General features: G+C 46.7%; 1 protein-coding gene across 5 annotated transcripts in view; it reads right to left on the bottom strand.

The window, feature by feature from the left end:
- Pacsin2 (protein kinase C and casein kinase substrate in neurons 2) overlaps positions 1-16,794 on the bottom strand; it is a 110,839-nt gene that overhangs the window by 49,453 nt on the left and 44,592 nt on the right. The window contains exon 1 of one of the 5 annotated variants that reach the window (XM_078052611.1): positions 12,678-12,814. The exons of the other annotated variants lie outside the window; for them this stretch is intronic. The gene's annotated coding sequence lies outside the window, so the exon portion shown is untranslated. Of the gene's footprint in view, positions 1-12,677; positions 12,815-16,794 lie in introns of those variants that run through there. 5 annotated transcript variants of the gene reach the window in all.

The raw sequence follows: 16,794 nt of genomic DNA, 5'->3' as shown, positions 1-16,794 counted from the left end.
CTGGGTTTGAACTTGTGATCCTCCTTCGTCAGCCTCCTAGGCCACTGGGATTACAGACATGCGCCACTGTGCCTGGCTTGCACATGGTGATTTGTAGGTTAATTCTAGAATACTTCTGTCATCCTAAAAGAAGCTTCACCCCCTTTAGCAGTCACCCAGGGCCCTGGCAACCACCGATCTATTGTCTGTCTCCAGATTTGCCTGTTCCGGACATTTCAGTGTGGCCTTGTGTGACTGGCATCTTTCATTAAGCACAATGTCTGTGAGGCCCAGGCTTCTGCAGCCTTATCAATACTTCACTCCTTTCGTTTCTAGAGAATATTCCATTGAATGGACACACCACAACTTATTTACCCATTACCACTGTGGGGCAGTATGAAGAAGACCACGAGAATTTGTGGACATGTGTCTTCATTTCTTTCCGGTAGAAACTTACAAGAGGAATTGCTGCTTCCCAGAGTCGGGGGCTCCCGACGTGCAGAGAGATCGTCTTCCACAGTGGATGCGCCACTCTGCCAGCGACGCGTGAGGCTTCCGATTTCTCACGTCCTCACCAGCATTCGTTCTTCTCATGACCGTCTGATTCACTGATTCTGGTTTGCGTTGTCCTGATGACTAATGACACTGATGTTTTCCTGTGCTTACTGCCATTTGAACACTATCTTTGGAGTGGTCTCTCTTTAGATCCTTTGCTCGTTTTTTAATTGTCTGTTTTTCATTGTTGAGTTTTAAGAGTCCTGGATCAATGTGTGACTTCAGAGTGTTTCCTTCCGTGCTGTGACTTGCCTTTTCACTTTCTTGACAGCATCCTTGGAAGCAGAAAGGTTAATTTTTATGAAGTTCAACTGATCCACATTTTCTTTTGTTTTCTGTGTTTTGATGTTGATGGCTTTATATCTAGGATATCATCATCTAATTCAAGGTAACAAAGATTTATGTCAATATTTTATTCTTGAGAGTTTTACAGGTTTCACGCTTGCATTTAGGTCTCTGATCCAGTTAAGTCTTTCTGTTTGTTTTAATTTTTCTTTTTTTAGTTGTCAATGGACCTTTATTTATTTATATGCAGTGCTCAGAATCTAATTTAGTGCCTCGTGTATGCTAGCAAGTGCTCTACCACTGAGCCACACCCCAGCCCTGTTTTGTTTAAGAAATATTTATTTTTTAGTTGTAGTTGGACATATTACTTTTATTTATTTATTTGTTTATTTTTATGTGGTGCTGAGGATCGAACCCAGGGCCCTGCACATGTAAGGCGAGCGCTCTACCGCTGCCACGGCTCCAGCCCAGCCTTGTTTTTTGAGATGAAGGTTAGCTATGTTGCCCAGGCTGGCCCTGAACCTGTGATCCTCCTACCTCAGCCTCTGAGCACATACCACAGAGCCTGGCTGAGGTCTCTGGTCTACCATGTGGAGTTCAATTTATGCACAGCATGAGGCAGAGATTCAAACTGGCTCCTCTCATGTGACACCTAGTCATCCTGGCACCTCCTGTTGAAGATTATCATTCCCTCCACTGAATCGGCTCAGTGTCTTGCCAAAATCAACTGACCACAAATACAGGAGTTTTGTTACACACTCTCAATTCTACCCTGTTGCTCTGTGTGTTCATCTATGCCAGTACCACACTGTCTAGAGCACAAAAGATTGGTAAAAATTTGGAAATTTGAAAGTGTGGGTACTCCAACTTTGTTTTGGTTCTTTAAAACTGTTTTAAGTACATTCTAGGTCCCTGAATTTTAGGAATTTCCAAACTGGCTTGTTGGCTTTCTTTTTTTATACTCGGAATTGAATCCAGGGGCGTTTAACCACTGAGCCACATCCTCAGCCCTTTTATTTCTTACTTTGAGACAAGGTCTCACTAAGTTTCTTAGGGCCTCACTTAAGTTGCTGAGGCTGGCCTCAAACTTGTGATCCTTCTGCCTCAGCTGAGTTGCTGGGATTTTTGGTGTATACCGTCACACCTGGTATTCTGCAATCTTGCCAAACTTGTACTAGTTCTAATACAGGTTGAGCATCCCTACTTCAAATATACAAAATCTGAAATTTGAGTAGTGTCACGTTAGTACTCAAAAAGCTCTTGATTTGAGGGCACTTCAGATACTGGTTTTTCAGGTGAAGGATGCTCAACCAATAAAGTCCACACAAATACTCCAAAATCTATAAAACTCCAAACCCTGAAACACTTCTTCCCCCAAGCATTCTGGATAAAGGATACTAAACCTATTAGGTTTTGGTGGACTACAAGTTTAAGGAAGACTTTTCTATATAAGATCGTGCCACCTGTCACCAGAGACAGATTAACTTTTTCCTTTCCAATTATACGCCTTTTATTTTTTCCTCTTGCCTAGTTTTCCTGCTGGAACCTTCGACACAGTGTTGGACAGAAGTAGCAAGAGAGCAGTCATCATCCTAATCCCAGGCACGGGGAAGGTCTGTCTTTCGCTGATGCCCTCCACCCAGACAAGCTACTCCTAACTCGTTTGAGTGCTTTGATCCTAAGGAGTATGGCGATGTTGTGCATGTAAGTTTAATGTTTCAGAACAAACAGGCATCACGAGGGACCAAAGTTACCCTGGATTAAAATGACCTGCCATTACATACTTTGATTAACTTGAAGCATCCTGGGAACTAAATAAGATCCATTTTAAGCAACTCAAAGAAAACAATTCTTCTCTGGCATTGAGAAGATGAGTTTGTAATGTTAAAAAAAAAAAAAAGATATCAGAGAAAAACAAGAATATGCTCCAAACATGTAATTATTTGAACCTTTGTATAACACGACATAATGTAGAAAGCAAAGAAAGGAATAAGACACAGCTGATAAAATCTCATCACCAAAAATATTCTAAAGACGGACACCAAGACTGGGGATCCGATTCCACTATCTTAGAAGCTGAGAGGGACAAAGAGGAGGAGAGCGCGCCAAGCCAGAGCGGTGGAAGTCCCAGCTGCTCAGCCAGGCTGGGCCAGTTGTCTGGGTCACATGCCGGGTGGAAAGGCTGCACAGAGTCCGGGCCCTCTCCTTCCTGCTGCTGTCCCAGCCACTGAGCAGGCCTCGAGGGGCAGCTGCAGGACAGCGGGCTCCTGAGGCAGGCCGGCCCCTGGGTGGCTGCGTGCGACGGCACTTCAACCACAGCACAGGAGACTGCAGAGCGAAAATAAAGACATCTGTGTTTGGTCTCTGAAATCTGGGGTCCGCTTGTTCCTGGGGGATGACGTTGCTAATACAACACAACCAACTGCTGTGTGGCAGAGAGAGCACAACTTCCTCAACAAATGGAAACAACTTGTAAAAATACAAGTGAACTCGACAATGCCAGCTGGGTGGGGCTGGAGGGAGTAGGAAGGTGTTTCAACACTGATGACAGGCTTCATGGAAAAATCTGGAAACACAGAACAAGGCAGCTAACAGCCACAACCTCTGACCCCGCAGTCCCCTCTGGGGACTACGCTCGGAGAAAATAAGTCCCAAGGGAAAAGAGCTGGAACAGATTGTTCATCCCAGTAGCAGACATTTGGAGACAAGTTACAAGTTCAAACACCAAGGACACCAGGGTAAACTGAAGAATGGACACTGCATGGCCACCATAAAGGACAGCAGGTGAGCCGTTCTGCATTTGAGACTGGGCATAAGCAAAACTGCACACAGACACTGATCACATGTGAACGTCAGGGGCGAGGGTTGGCATTTTCTCCCCTGCCTCCCTAGAGGGCCCACTATATTATAGATGGACACTCGAATGTTTGCTGGGTGACTGGATGTCTGAACCAATCCTAACCACGTTGATGAGCCAAGTCAGCGAAGCAGGCTGGCAGGGACAAGGGTGGGAGGGGCCGAGGCCCGGCAGCCTCTGGTCTGTAGAAGATGCGTATTTGAAATAAACAAGGAGAAATGCTATTCCTCCTTCACGGGGAATCTCCTCCATAGGAATTCCAGGAAGAAATTCCTCCATAGTGGGGTTCCTGAAGTTCAGAGGGGGGCTGGCAGGCCATCTGGCATTGTCAGGCCTGGGAGAGGTCCCTCTGGGTTCCCCTTACCCTGTAGGGGCCAAAGCACCTCCAGAAACCCACACAATAGCACCTCATCATCCAGACCTTCCAGACCTGCCCAGGCCTCGTTGCCTCGGCTCCTGCCGGTCATCACAGAATCAGGCTCCTCCTTTGAGCTGGTATCTGCATTAATGGTACACACCAGAAACCTGAAGAGCAGTCCCTCATGGGTCAGCCCTCCTCGGTCCTTGGCTCGGAACCCACCACCCACTGTCTGGCACTGGCCGCTGCTCCATCTTCATCCCAGCCTCAGAGCCCCACAGAAGCAGTACTGCCAGTCCTTGATGCCCACTCCTTCCTGCTCACTCCTGGTGAACACTGACCCCCACCATCGCTCCGCCCCCTCCTCCCGGTTCTAACCCGCCTGCTGGGTACACTGCGTTTCTGCAGTTTGATTTTCTCCTGTTCTGAACATGGAGACTATGCCCATGGTCAGAGATCTCAAAAAATCTCAGCTCCAGTGAGGCACATCAGACAGAAGCTCCTCCTGCCCACAGACACGAGCAGCCACCTGACTGCCCAGGCCACCACACTCAGCCACCTGACTGCCCAGGCGGCCACACGCAGCCACTCACTGAGGGCTGTGGGAACAGTGCTTTCAACTCACCGACATCGCACAGCAGGGAGCCCCCCAGCTCTGCCACACGTGCCGCCGAGGTGCTCCCACACAGGCTCAGAAGCCCTCCTGCATCACACACATGTGCACATGCTTCGTTCCCCTGACATCAGGCCAGGCGTCAGGACTGAGCACACTAGGACCCCCTCACTTCAGGGTGTCTTCACATCCTAACCACAGTCCCCCAAAGTGACAAGAGAGGTGACAAGGCTGTAGAGGACTGGAATACTGATTCGGGACTGCATTTCATCTTTATTCCCTGCACTTTCGAGTCTCTGCTCCCCTTTGTGCCAGTCTTTGAGGGGCACCACCGGGGCCAGCCGTCATGTCACATCGAGCACTTCCTGAAGATCCTCCCTCAGTCAGATGCACCTCCTCGTGGGTGCCTCTTCCTTAAGCTGCAGTTTCCCATTCAAGAACTACATGTAAACCCTAAAAAGGCCGGGCGTGATAGCACAGCTCTGGAGGCTGAAGCAGGAGGACTGCAAGTTCAAAGCTAGCCTCAGCAACTTAGCAAGGCATTAAACAACTCAGGAGACCCTGTTTCTAAATAGAATATTTAACAAGGGCTGGGGATGTGGCTCGATGATTAAGCATCCTTGGGTTTAATCCTCGGCACCAAAAATAAAAACCTCTAAAACAGAAGTTACACATGGGCTGGGATATGCCTCGAATGCACAAGGCCCTGAGTTCAATCCCCAGCACCAAAAAAAAAAAAAAAAAAAACTACATAGACCCAGAAGAATCAGAAAATGATCTTTCAGAAAATAATCTTTGGCAAAAGTAGAAGGGAAAAAAATATAGAATGGGTCAAGAGATTGTCCTTTATTCAGGCCAGAAAACGGGGGCATTCTCCATGAGGGCAAACGTGAGGGGCAAGAGGGAGAAGAAAAACGCTGACGGCCTGGAACAGGGGCTGGGGGCAGCCGGGGAGGAGCCACGCAGGTTCCCAAGACAGACAAAGGGCACTATTAACAACAGCACGAGTCAGAGCGGCCCCAGGTCGACCTCTCCAGCTTCTCTGAACCCCTCCACTCTGAGGCAGCCCCTTCTAGACACAGGACTTCCTGTCACACAAAGGGCCTCTGTGGTCCTTTGTCCACAGAGGAGGAGCGGATGCTTTTCCTGTGCAGCCAGGCAGCAGTTTCTGGGGTTCTTCCCCACCCCACACTCTGATGGGGCAGAACTCTCGAGGGAGGGACATCTCTGGATAAGGGTATAAATTGCAAAGTGGAAAACAAGAGATCAGAGACAGCAAGAGAGCAATGCAACAGAACGGGGTGCTGGGATGCAGGCTCTGACAGTCTCTGGAATCTGCTCCTTTGATTCTTTTTTTTTTTTTTTAATGTTTTTTAGTTATACATGGACACAATACCTTTATTTTGTTTAGTCTTATGTGGTGCTGGGATCAACCCAGGCTCAGCAAGCGCTCTACCACTGAGCCACAACCACCGCCCTAACTCTGATTCTCCACAAGACAGGGCTTTCTAATGCTCCAAGTACTTCAGAGAAAAATACCTGCTCATCTGTAAAATGGAATCCAATCTGCGTAAGAGGCTGTGCAGATAAAATGGCACACCTCTGGGGCCTGGCACGGCCTCTGGAGAATAAGGGTCTTCAAATTCAGCAGCAGCCACAGGATGACGCCCATGGCTAGGTGCCCATCACCTGGGGGGGCCTTCCCACAGGGTTGACAGGCACAGGCACAACCTCCTCCAACACCATGGCCACACACTAGGAAAAAGTTCTGCAAAGACACTATGGGGATGTGGACAGGATCAGAAAGGGTGACCAGGGCTGATGTTTCAGCAGGAACTCATTATCTGAAAAGTAGGGAGTATATCTCAGGAAGAGACCTGTGATGAAACAAGAGCGCGCCAGGCTTAGGGTCTGGCTGGCCCTGGACGGAGCCCTGAGAAGCTGTGGCTTTGACAGAAGGAAACAGAGACTTACGAATAGCAGGGTGCGAGGAACGGGTACAGCCTGTAACGCAAGTCACCTTGAGAGTGACTTCTGCTCCATCCACCCCACCAACCAGCAATAAAAGAGCAGCACGTCCGGCCCAGAGCACACAGCCTGTCCCCCAGGCCTGCCCCCAGCCCAGCACGAGGAGACTGGAGAGCAGGAAACAGACATGCGGAGACTCGTCACTGACAGGAAAGGAACCGCTCAGGTACTTCTCAAGCTAGACCATCAAGAAGTCGTGCAAACCCCACGAAGACGGGATTTTTAACTATTTTGTGAGCATCTCTGCGTTCAACATGGTGCCACTTTCTCAATAAATCATTCTAGCCGTCCACAGGTACTGCCTGGAGCCAAGCGCTCTCCTCTAGACAGCACAGAGCACAGGGCCAGGCTGGACCTGGTGTGACCATACAGAAAACCGAGTTCTCATTTTCCAGTAACATGGAAAAATGAATAAAGAACCCACTTTAACATTCTGCAATTACCAAGCTAAAGCAAAGCATAAATTAATCACAGGTTTCCCTTAAACGAGGAAAGCGGCAAGAACTCCACGGTACCCGGGTCAGGAACAGGTCAATTTCTAAGCCCCCTCCTTCTTATCCGAAAACGGGGATAAATATGGCTGACTTACTTCAGTGGGAAGTTATGAGGAATTTAGGTGACCCCTGGGAGGACCTGCAGATACCAGGTACTTAGGAAATGCCAGGCTCCCTAAGCCCGACCCCCTTGTCCCCCATAACTCCTGCCCGCCCCTCTGGCCTGCTGTCCCTCCACGGGGCAGACGCCCTCAGCAAGCAGGGCTCAAGCAGCCCTCGTGCCTTGGCTGACCCCTGAAAACTTATGTTTTCCACATGCTACCTGCCCCATAAACATTTCCAGTGGCCACTTTAGGAAGGAGAGAATCAATGACATTCACATTTATGACAGAATGCCAGATTCCCAGACCTGTCTTGCCAAATATTATCCGGGAAGCCTTGAAGAAAATATCTTGCTTACTATCTAACCTCAAAGATAATGCTTCTCTAACACACAAAGACCCTTCATAAAATGTGTCAGTCTGCCTGACCTGAGAAATAACCTGTATCCCAAATTTTTAATTATTTTGAACAAAATATTAACTTTGTTGTAAAAAGCTGAGTAAAATAATTTTTTAAAAGAGAGAGTGAGAGAGAGAGAGAGAGAGAGAGAGAGAGAGAGAGAGAATGTTAATATTTATTTTTTAGTTCTCGGCGGACACAACATCTTTGTTGGTATGTGGTGCTGAGGATCGAACCCGGGCCGCACGCATGGCAGGCGAGCGCGCTACCGCTTGAGCCACATCCCCAGCCCCAGTAAAATAATTTTAAATCAAAAGTTGTTTCTAACATTATATATTTAACACACTCTAATAATAATATACACACATACACACATACATATTTCTCCCAATTTTCTTTATTTAAAATATTCTAGGGGGCTGGGGATGTGGCTCAAGTGGTAGCGCGCTCGCCTAGCATGCGTGCGGCCCGGGTTCGATCCTCAGCACCACATACAAACAAAATATGTTATGTCCGCCGAAAACTAAGAAATAAATATTAAAAAATTCTCTCTCTTTTAAAATAAATAAATAAAATATTCTAGGGCTGGGGACATAGCTCAGTTGGTAGAGTGCTTGCCTTGCATGCACCAGGCTCTGGATTGTGTCCAACTACAACTAAAAAATACATTTAAAAAAAAAGAACTCAAATATCTCTCTCTCTCTCTCTCTCTCTCTCTCCCCTCCCTCTTCTGTTCCCCCATTGGCCTCAAACTTACAATCCTCCTGCTTCAGTCTCCTGAGGACCTAGGATTACATGTGTGCTACCAGATCTGGAAAGAATTCAGTCTCAACCATCTGTGGATCCTAGGGTCTAGCAGTGTCTGATGTGAACAAGAGAATAAATGGATGGATTAAATGAATTAATGTATGTGTACATGAATGAACAAATCAGTCCATCCAGCCAGCATCCTGATAGACTGTCCCTCCAGGTAATAACTTAATCAATGGCTAGAAATAAGCACGGAGCTCACTCAGATATTAGCATGTCCATCTACAAAGGCAGTGAGATGCTGGGACAATCACAGTTGCATAAGCCTCTCACAAAGAATGTCCATCAGTACAACTTCTGCTATCCCAATTCAAATCTTCAATCTTAGCAGTTTATTGGATGTGCCCAAGAATAAATTTAATGTCTTACAGAGTTCAATGTCAAGAATGCAGAGACTTCACCTCTAAAACCTGTCTGCTGCTTTCTTCATGACCTTGCTCTAACATTCTTCCTGCACAGGCAGGACTGGATCTAAGTGACCCTGAGCTCACCTCCTCCACAGGTGAGCTTTCCAAGTCAACAGGTACTGCTGGCCAGACCACTGTGCCTTGCACCATTTTTTCTTCCCAAAATCAGAAAAGAAAAAGCTCTTCACTGTCCCCATATTGCCCTGTGCTTCATTTACTTTCTTAAACTAGTGCCACCACTATATGTTAGGAGTTTAGGGAAGTTCAACATATCAGCTTAATTACATTAATGTCTTGTTAAGTAACCATTTCCAATAAATTCATCCCCTGCACTCCTAGAAGGATTGCACTTTAGAACAAATCTTGATGGGAAATGAGACTATGAAATTCACAGTCCAAGCTTTAGGTTAACAAAAAGAAAGCTTAAATCCCGTACTACTGTGATGACCACTGGCACACATTTCAAATTCAGAATACTTTGTTAGATTCTGTTTCCCAAAATGGAACAATATGCTTCATGAATCCACACAGAGAGTCATTTTCTTATGATTCATGGATGATAGGGATCGAATGAGAAAAGTATGCCAGATTCCCAGGGCTGGGGAAGACATCAAATAGACACCCAGCCTGTCCGGGGGCATCAAGACACAACTGAGATATGCAAATGTGTCGAGACCACTAGAGTGCCTTCAAGACAAACCTCAAGCTGGGAGAGAGCTTAGCTGCAGAGCCTTCTCCAGCATGCTTCAGGCACTGCAGCAACAGCCAAAATCCATACAGACAGAAGGCTGCAAGTCACTAGTCCACTCACTCCTTCATTCAAATCAATGACCTCTGTTTTACAGTTACCATCTTACATACCGAAAGCACAGGCCTAGAGCAGCGGGGAGAAGTTTCTTCAGCTCTGGTCTGGAAAAAAGCCCCACGCAGGGATGGAAGCAAACAACCCCCCGATGGCACGATGGTGTGGTGACAGACAGCTGAACGTCTCAGAGAAGTCTGGGCCCCAGCAGCCCCAGGGCTACCCTTTAACCTCCTGACTGCAGCAAAGCCATAACTGCAGATCCGCTGTCCCTTCACGACTCTAAGTCTCACAACATTAATGTAGGTAGAAATTAGGGGTACCAAACAGTACCCATGCTGCCCCATGTGTGAAAAGACAGCAGCAAGTCTGAGTGCTAGCGGGAGACACAAGTCACCAGACAAGGAAGTGACCTGAGCCGCACCTTGGGCGGCTCCCAGTCCTCTTGCTGCAGCCCAGGGCCTGCTGACCACCAGCAGTGACCATCCAATTCACCATCCAAGAGTCAACTTCTTCAAGGATGCTGACAAATCCTGCCCACCAGAACTCCCGAGGGAAGTTCTGTCCTGTTGCATAAAAATATTGCTCGTGTATCCCCCTTCATCCTAGTAGCTCTTTAATTAAAATAGGTATAAAGTTATTAAATTCAATTTCAAGTACAATTAAAACATGTATGAAAATGACCACTTTCCTGGAGTGTATCTGTTTCAAAAATTCCTCAAGCATCACCACATGCACTGAATACTTCAGGAAATACAAACACCTGTCATTATATGAATCTACCTGGGGCGCTGCCGGTGGCTCTGCACAGACAGTAGGAGGCATGCCAAGGTCTAAGGGAAGTCACCTACTGTTCTCAGTGCACTTCTATTTTCGTACTTGAATTTCCAGAAGATTTCAAATTCAGTTTTTAGGCAATTCTGTGTGAATGCGAGCCCCGGAGCCAAGGATTGAACCCCAGGCCTCACATGCTCTCAGTGACCTACGGCTGAGCAAGGCCCCTGTAGAGACTGTTTTTAGAGATCCTGAGAAGCTGGGAGTAAATTCTCTTTTTATAAATAAAATCACTCATTCTTTACATCCCACTACACTGTTCTAACCTGTTCAGTCCCTCTCAAGGCCTTCTGAGCGCTGTCGGTATATCTTTACAGGACCCAAAATGCTGAGAAATGGGGGAGAAAAGTTCAGGGTTTTCCTTTCACATCCCGAGGAATCCTCCTTCAAGTAAGAACTGAGTATCTGTCCACTCCGTGTAAGCTGTGATCTTAGCTGGGCATCCTCATACAGCAGATAATCACACAGTGAAGTCCTCTTTGATGGGGACCTGACTGAGGGGAGAGGCAGGAAAACTATAAAACAGACAACTCTTTAGAAAATGCATCTGTAAGAAGCAAAAACCTCAATGCTCTTTGTACTAAAAGCACTCCACTGTGCACTATATAATTTATTACACAGTACACACCTGTGTCAAACAGTACCTACAGGGAAATCGTTATTGAACAAAAGCTGAGTATTTGAAAAGGAAACAAATTAAAAGTGAGCAGAAGAAAGTGCCACTCAGCCAAGCACTGCTATCTTGAGACAATAATGTGGGTGGAAAGGTCACGACCTAGAAGGTGGGAGACCTGGGCTCCACACTCACTCTGCTTGCAGGCCGAGGACCCTGAACAAGCCACATCACCTCGAGGTCCCACTCCTTTGTTAAGATGAGGGGCCTGGCTATACCCATCCCAACAGCCACTACAATGCTAAGTACTGTGTTCCGCCTTTTAAATTATGCCACCAAATGTGTAGAATTTGTGGGTAGAGGAGAGTCAAAGAACTAATACTGTACAAAAAAGAAAAGCACAGAAAGAGAGGCTTATTTTTACGTATTGGCACAAATCTCATACCTGCAGGGCAGGCTCTGAAGTTAAGAAACCTCTTAATTATTTTCATAAATGTACCATTTAAAATTGGTCTAGAATTCAGTACATTTTATTGTCAAGGTCAGGATCTGAGAAAAACTATGCAGAGCTATAAGAACAAAGACAAAACTGGCGGATCAAATTAAAGTCTCACAGATGCATTTTACCTCAGAGGTTTCTGGAAACCATTCCTGTGAGACCCTATGAAAGTACTGGACATACACGAATCACAGTAGGTACCAACCCAGCAGCAAAACATGCTTCTCCAAGTGGCACAGACCACACAGCATGGCGTTTTCTGGAGAACAGCAACAGAACCCTGCCTCGTGGACATTCATGGCCACAGGTAATCTGATAAGTGAAGTTTGCTTAGTGGTGATTACTTCAATATTGGGATTTAAAAACAAAACCAAAAACCCTTCTAATTAGAATTGCAGTGCTGCATAAAGGAAAGAGGGAGCCACGCTTTTTCAATTCCAGAGTGTGACATCTAAGAAAAGAAACAGTTAAAAATGTGTGTGTGAGGCTGCTCTGTATTAAGACAATAAAATAATAAAACTTCTACATTTCACTATCTGCTAAGGACATGCACAGGGCCTGGTGGCAGCCCCTCTGATGGAAACAAGGGCACAGGGTCCAGCTGAGAAGGAAATTAAAAAGCGCTGACTCAGGGGGACGGGGGAGGGGGGGGGGAGACAGGGATGGGGCTGGCGTAGTTGGCATGCCAACTTAAGAGCCTGGGCAGGCAAGAAACAGCAACCGCGGTCAACCGGACAGGCTCCTTGTTCCTTTTCTCTGCGGACCTCCAGCTTAGAGGTGGCTGGTGGGAAGGCGCTGGTAGCATGTGATAAGCATGACGTGTCTGAGTGAGGGACAAGCCAGCCTATAGTAAAGCGAGCTCGGAAACTCACAAGCTCCCGGCAAGAAGAAAGTGCAGCCGGAGGCAGCAGCAGGAGGCAGCAGCCAGACTGAGACCAAAAGCAAAGTCACGCCACAAGCACACCTTCTAAAACCAGCCCCAAATGCTAAGGCACAAGCTTCCTGAGTTTGTCCAAAACCTATCCACCAAGAACATACTCACCACACAGGACGGCAGGTCCACACCGGTTAGCACTGGCCCAAGGGGACACTTCCCTCCGGGAATTCCGAAACTACCTGGGTTGCTGACAAGGTGAGACTGCTGGTAAACCAGTCGCTCGGCAAAACCCAGCCATGAACGTTGTCTTGCAGGAGGTCTACCTTCCGGAAATGCACACTGGCCAGCAGCTGGCTCGCTCCTGCCCGCAGGTTCCTGCCCCTGACTGCCAGCAGCTTCCGCACCTGCCTCTGCCCAGCACTGCTGGTGAGTCTGACCTCCGTCTCCCTGCCGAATTCTCCAGCACATTTCATCATTTCCTGTTGGCTGCCGAGATCAGGTCATTCCCTTACACTGCTGCAGTCACTGTAAAGCACCAGGCTCTCAGAGGGCTCTGCAGGCTCCTGCCTGCCACGCCCAGCACAGAAAAGCTCTTTTCAGAAAGGGACCACAGAAACCTTGGTGTTTCCATGGGAAATCAGAAAGAAGGAGTCTGACAAAGAAATTTATATAACATCAACCCCAAAGTCAACTTGTATATAGACCAACTTACACTATCCTCCCAGCCTCCCTTCTTGTTTTTTTTTTTTTAAAAGAGATTTCTTTTTTAAAAAATATTTATTTAGTTAGTTAGTTTTCGGCGGACACAACATCTTTGTATGTGGTGCTGAGGATCGAACCCGGGCCGCACGCATGCCAGGTGAGCACGCTACCACTTGAGCCACATCCCCAGCCCAGCCTCCCTTCTTGTATTGGGATAGGTCTGCTTAGGAACAACAATAAAAAAGGCACAGCTGTATCTGAGGAGCCAGTGGCAGGAATTGGCTTGGGGGCACTCTTCTCACACTGCCCCACACACAGAGCACCACGTCTTTCCATGCACACATCACGCAATGCAGCTTGTTAGCAGAATAAATGTGGACCCTGACGTCGGAGAGAGGATTGGGGACACAGGGTCCTACACTGTCTCCTAAGAGGGAGGGCACTCAAATAGTCAAGTGTCATTACGTAGAGTAAAACAGGAAACACACCCCACATCTTCCATTCTGAGAAAGAACTGAAAGTGAAGAAAAAAAAAAAAAAGTAACTTTAGGCAGGAAACAAATCCTTCCTAATTCTAAGATGTATGTGCCCACAAGACCACATAGCACTTGAGTCCCCTTAGGCAAAAGTCCCCGTGTGTCATAGCCAGGAGAAGAGCAGCAGGAGCAGGTCCAGGTAGGCTTCCGAGGGTGCTCTGGTCCTTGAACTGGTTATGTGCACGCTGCGTGTAAAGTTCAGGCACAGGCACACTTGTGATCGGGTACTGTTGTATATGCATGATATTATTCAATAAAGAGTTTTAGCCAGCACACATCTGTAATCCCAGAGACTTGGGAAACAGAAGCAGAAAGATTGCAAGTTTGAGGCCAGACTTGGCAATTTAGTTCCTGTCTCAAAATTGTGAAAGGACCGTGGATATAGTTCAGTGGTAAAATGCCCCTGGGTTCACACTCCAATCCGTGAAGAAGCAAATTTTAAAAAAGAGTTTTTAGCTAGACGCAATGATGCATGCCAGTAATCTCAGCTACCCTGCAACAGGAGGATCACAAGTTTAAAAGCAGGGAAACCTAGCAAGATACTTTCTCACAATAAAATTGGAAAAGGGCACAGTGGTGCACACTTGTAATTCCAGAGGCTTGGGAGGTTGAGGCAGGAGGATCGCCTGTTTAAAGCCAGCCTCGGCAACTTACTGAGGCGCCAAGCCACACAGGAAAACCCTGTCTCTAAACAGAATATAAAAAAGGGCTGGGGATGTGGATCAGTGGTAGAGTGCTTGCTTCGCATGTGTCGAGCACTGGGTTCAATCCTCAGCACCACAAAAATAAATAAAGTACTGTGTCCATCTACAACTAAAATTTTTTTTAATTTTAAAAAAATATCTTTTATAATATGCCAAGCTTGGTGAAGCAGCCCATAATCCTAGCGGCTTGAGAGGCTGAGGCAAGGGGATTGCAAGTTCAAAGCCAACCTAAACAATTTAATGAGAGTCTGTCTCAAAATAAAAAGGGATGGGGGTGGTACTGGGGTTGTGGCTCAGTAGTAGAGCGCACACCTAGCACATGCAAGGCACTGGGTTCGATCCTTAGCACACATCAAAATAAATAAAATAAAGGTATTTAAAAAATAAAAAAGGATAGGGATGTGACTCAGTGCTTAAGAGCCCCTGGGTTCTTAAATACCAAAAGAGAAAAAAAATCATCTCAAGAGTCTCATTCTGGGGCTGGGGTTGTGGCTCAGTGGTAGGTCAATTGCCTAGCATGTGTGAGGCACTGGATTCGATTCTCAGCACCACATATAAATAAATTAATTAAACAAAGTTCCATCCACAACTAAAAAAATTTTGTTTTAAAAGAGAGTCTCATTCTATCTTTTTAAAAATCAAACAAACAAAGGCTATTCAATAAACATTTATATAATGCTTACTTTATTTCTGGCTAATTGTGAAAATAACCCTATGGAGGAAATATTGTCAGCTCAATTTTCCACAGTTGATAACTGAGGGTACACAGAGAGGTCACAAAGCTTGCCTGTGACCCACAGCTACTATGGGAGAGGGGTGCAGATTGGAACCCCTCTCCCATAGTAGTAAGCCATGTGAGTCTCAGCTTGCTACACCCACTGCTTCTCCATCTTGGCTTTCCTCAAGGATCAGAACGGGGTCTCTGATACAACTGCCACTTAATAAACCTCTGAATTCAACCTGAATCAAGAATACGGATGGCAGTGGGACTATGAAGTAGCCAGCCCAGCGTTCCAGCATGGCTGGGGCACTTTCGCCTGGCAATAACATCAGGCACGCTTCAACAGAGGACTCCAGGAGGAATAGTAGCCCCTCGGGCAGGGGACAGGACTGGCTCAGGCAGCAGTCTTGCTCTGGGGAGGGACACAGCCCCCAGGCGCAGTGCTGGGATAGAAACACCGCCCCAGAAACCCACCTGGTAACCTCCATATGCAACATCTCGGCTGGTATTTCCAGTTCCAATCTGGTTCCTGTCACCAAAGACTTGAAGTCATTGGGCACTCATTCAATAAAGAGTGCCAGGGACAGTCCTTAGGGACTTAGCACCTCACAGCTGAAGCAGCCAAGTCCCTGCCTTGGACTGGCTCTCAGTGTGTGGGCCAAGCAGAACTGTAAGTAAGTAAAAACGATGACAGCAGATAAATGCTAGAACCTAGCATGTACCAAGTGCTGGGGGACATTGCAAAGGAAGGGAACAATGATCCAGAATTAGTAGCAAAGTCAGGGAAGTCTTCCCAAAGGAGTTGATTCTCTAAGAACCTGCCTTCAGCCCACTCAAACTATGTGGATTAAGGCAGGAAAAAAAAATTCAACAACTGAAAGTCCAGCCAGTTTGCTAAAGATGACCAGGGCTGTCCATCACCTGGTCTTCATCCAGTGGCTTAGTGCCCACACATCAGGCACATCATATGATGGGAAGTCTCCTGGTAGCAATTCAAGCCAATAGAAGTATTAAGCAAGCCAAACTCAAAAACATTGGGACCATTAGGCATGGTGGCACATGCCTGAAGGTCAACAGCTCAGGAGGTTGAGGCAGGAGGATTGTGAGTTCAAAGCCACCCTCAGCAACTCAGCAAGACCCTAAGCAACTAAGTGAGACCTTGTCTCTAAATAAAATATAAAAAGGGCTAGAGATATGGCTCAGTGGTTAAGTGCTCCTGGGTTTAATCCCTATCCCAAAAATAGAGAAGAAGAAAAAAAGACAATGGATCAAGGATCTAACGTGGCTGTTCCTCTGTCTGATGCTACACAGTGAAATGGCTTAAGTTCACAAGCTATTTTACAGTAACTCCAACTACTCAGAAGGCTGAGGCAGGAGGATCTCAAGTGCAAGGCCAGCCTTGACAACTAAATAAAAATAAAAAGGGCTGGAGATGTAGCTCAGTGGTAAAGTGCCCTGGATTCGACCCCAGTAACTAGGAAAAATAAATAATTACATACCAACTTCATAAGATTGGTACTATTAGCCCAGTTTTACAGGAAGGGCGACCACAACAGAGAGGCTAAGCAAACTGTCAGCTAACAAGCCAGAACAGGAGTCAAATTCAGGCCCATATGATT

The sequence above is a fragment of the Ictidomys tridecemlineatus genome, chromosome 6, assembly GCF_052094955.1.
Source record: "Ictidomys tridecemlineatus isolate mIctTri1 chromosome 6, mIctTri1.hap1, whole genome shotgun sequence".
In the NCBI taxonomy this organism is placed as follows: Eukaryota; Metazoa; Chordata; class Mammalia; order Rodentia; family Sciuridae; genus Ictidomys; species Ictidomys tridecemlineatus.
Note: the sequence above shows the minus strand (reverse complement) of the source record. Positions and strands in the feature narration are given on the sequence as shown.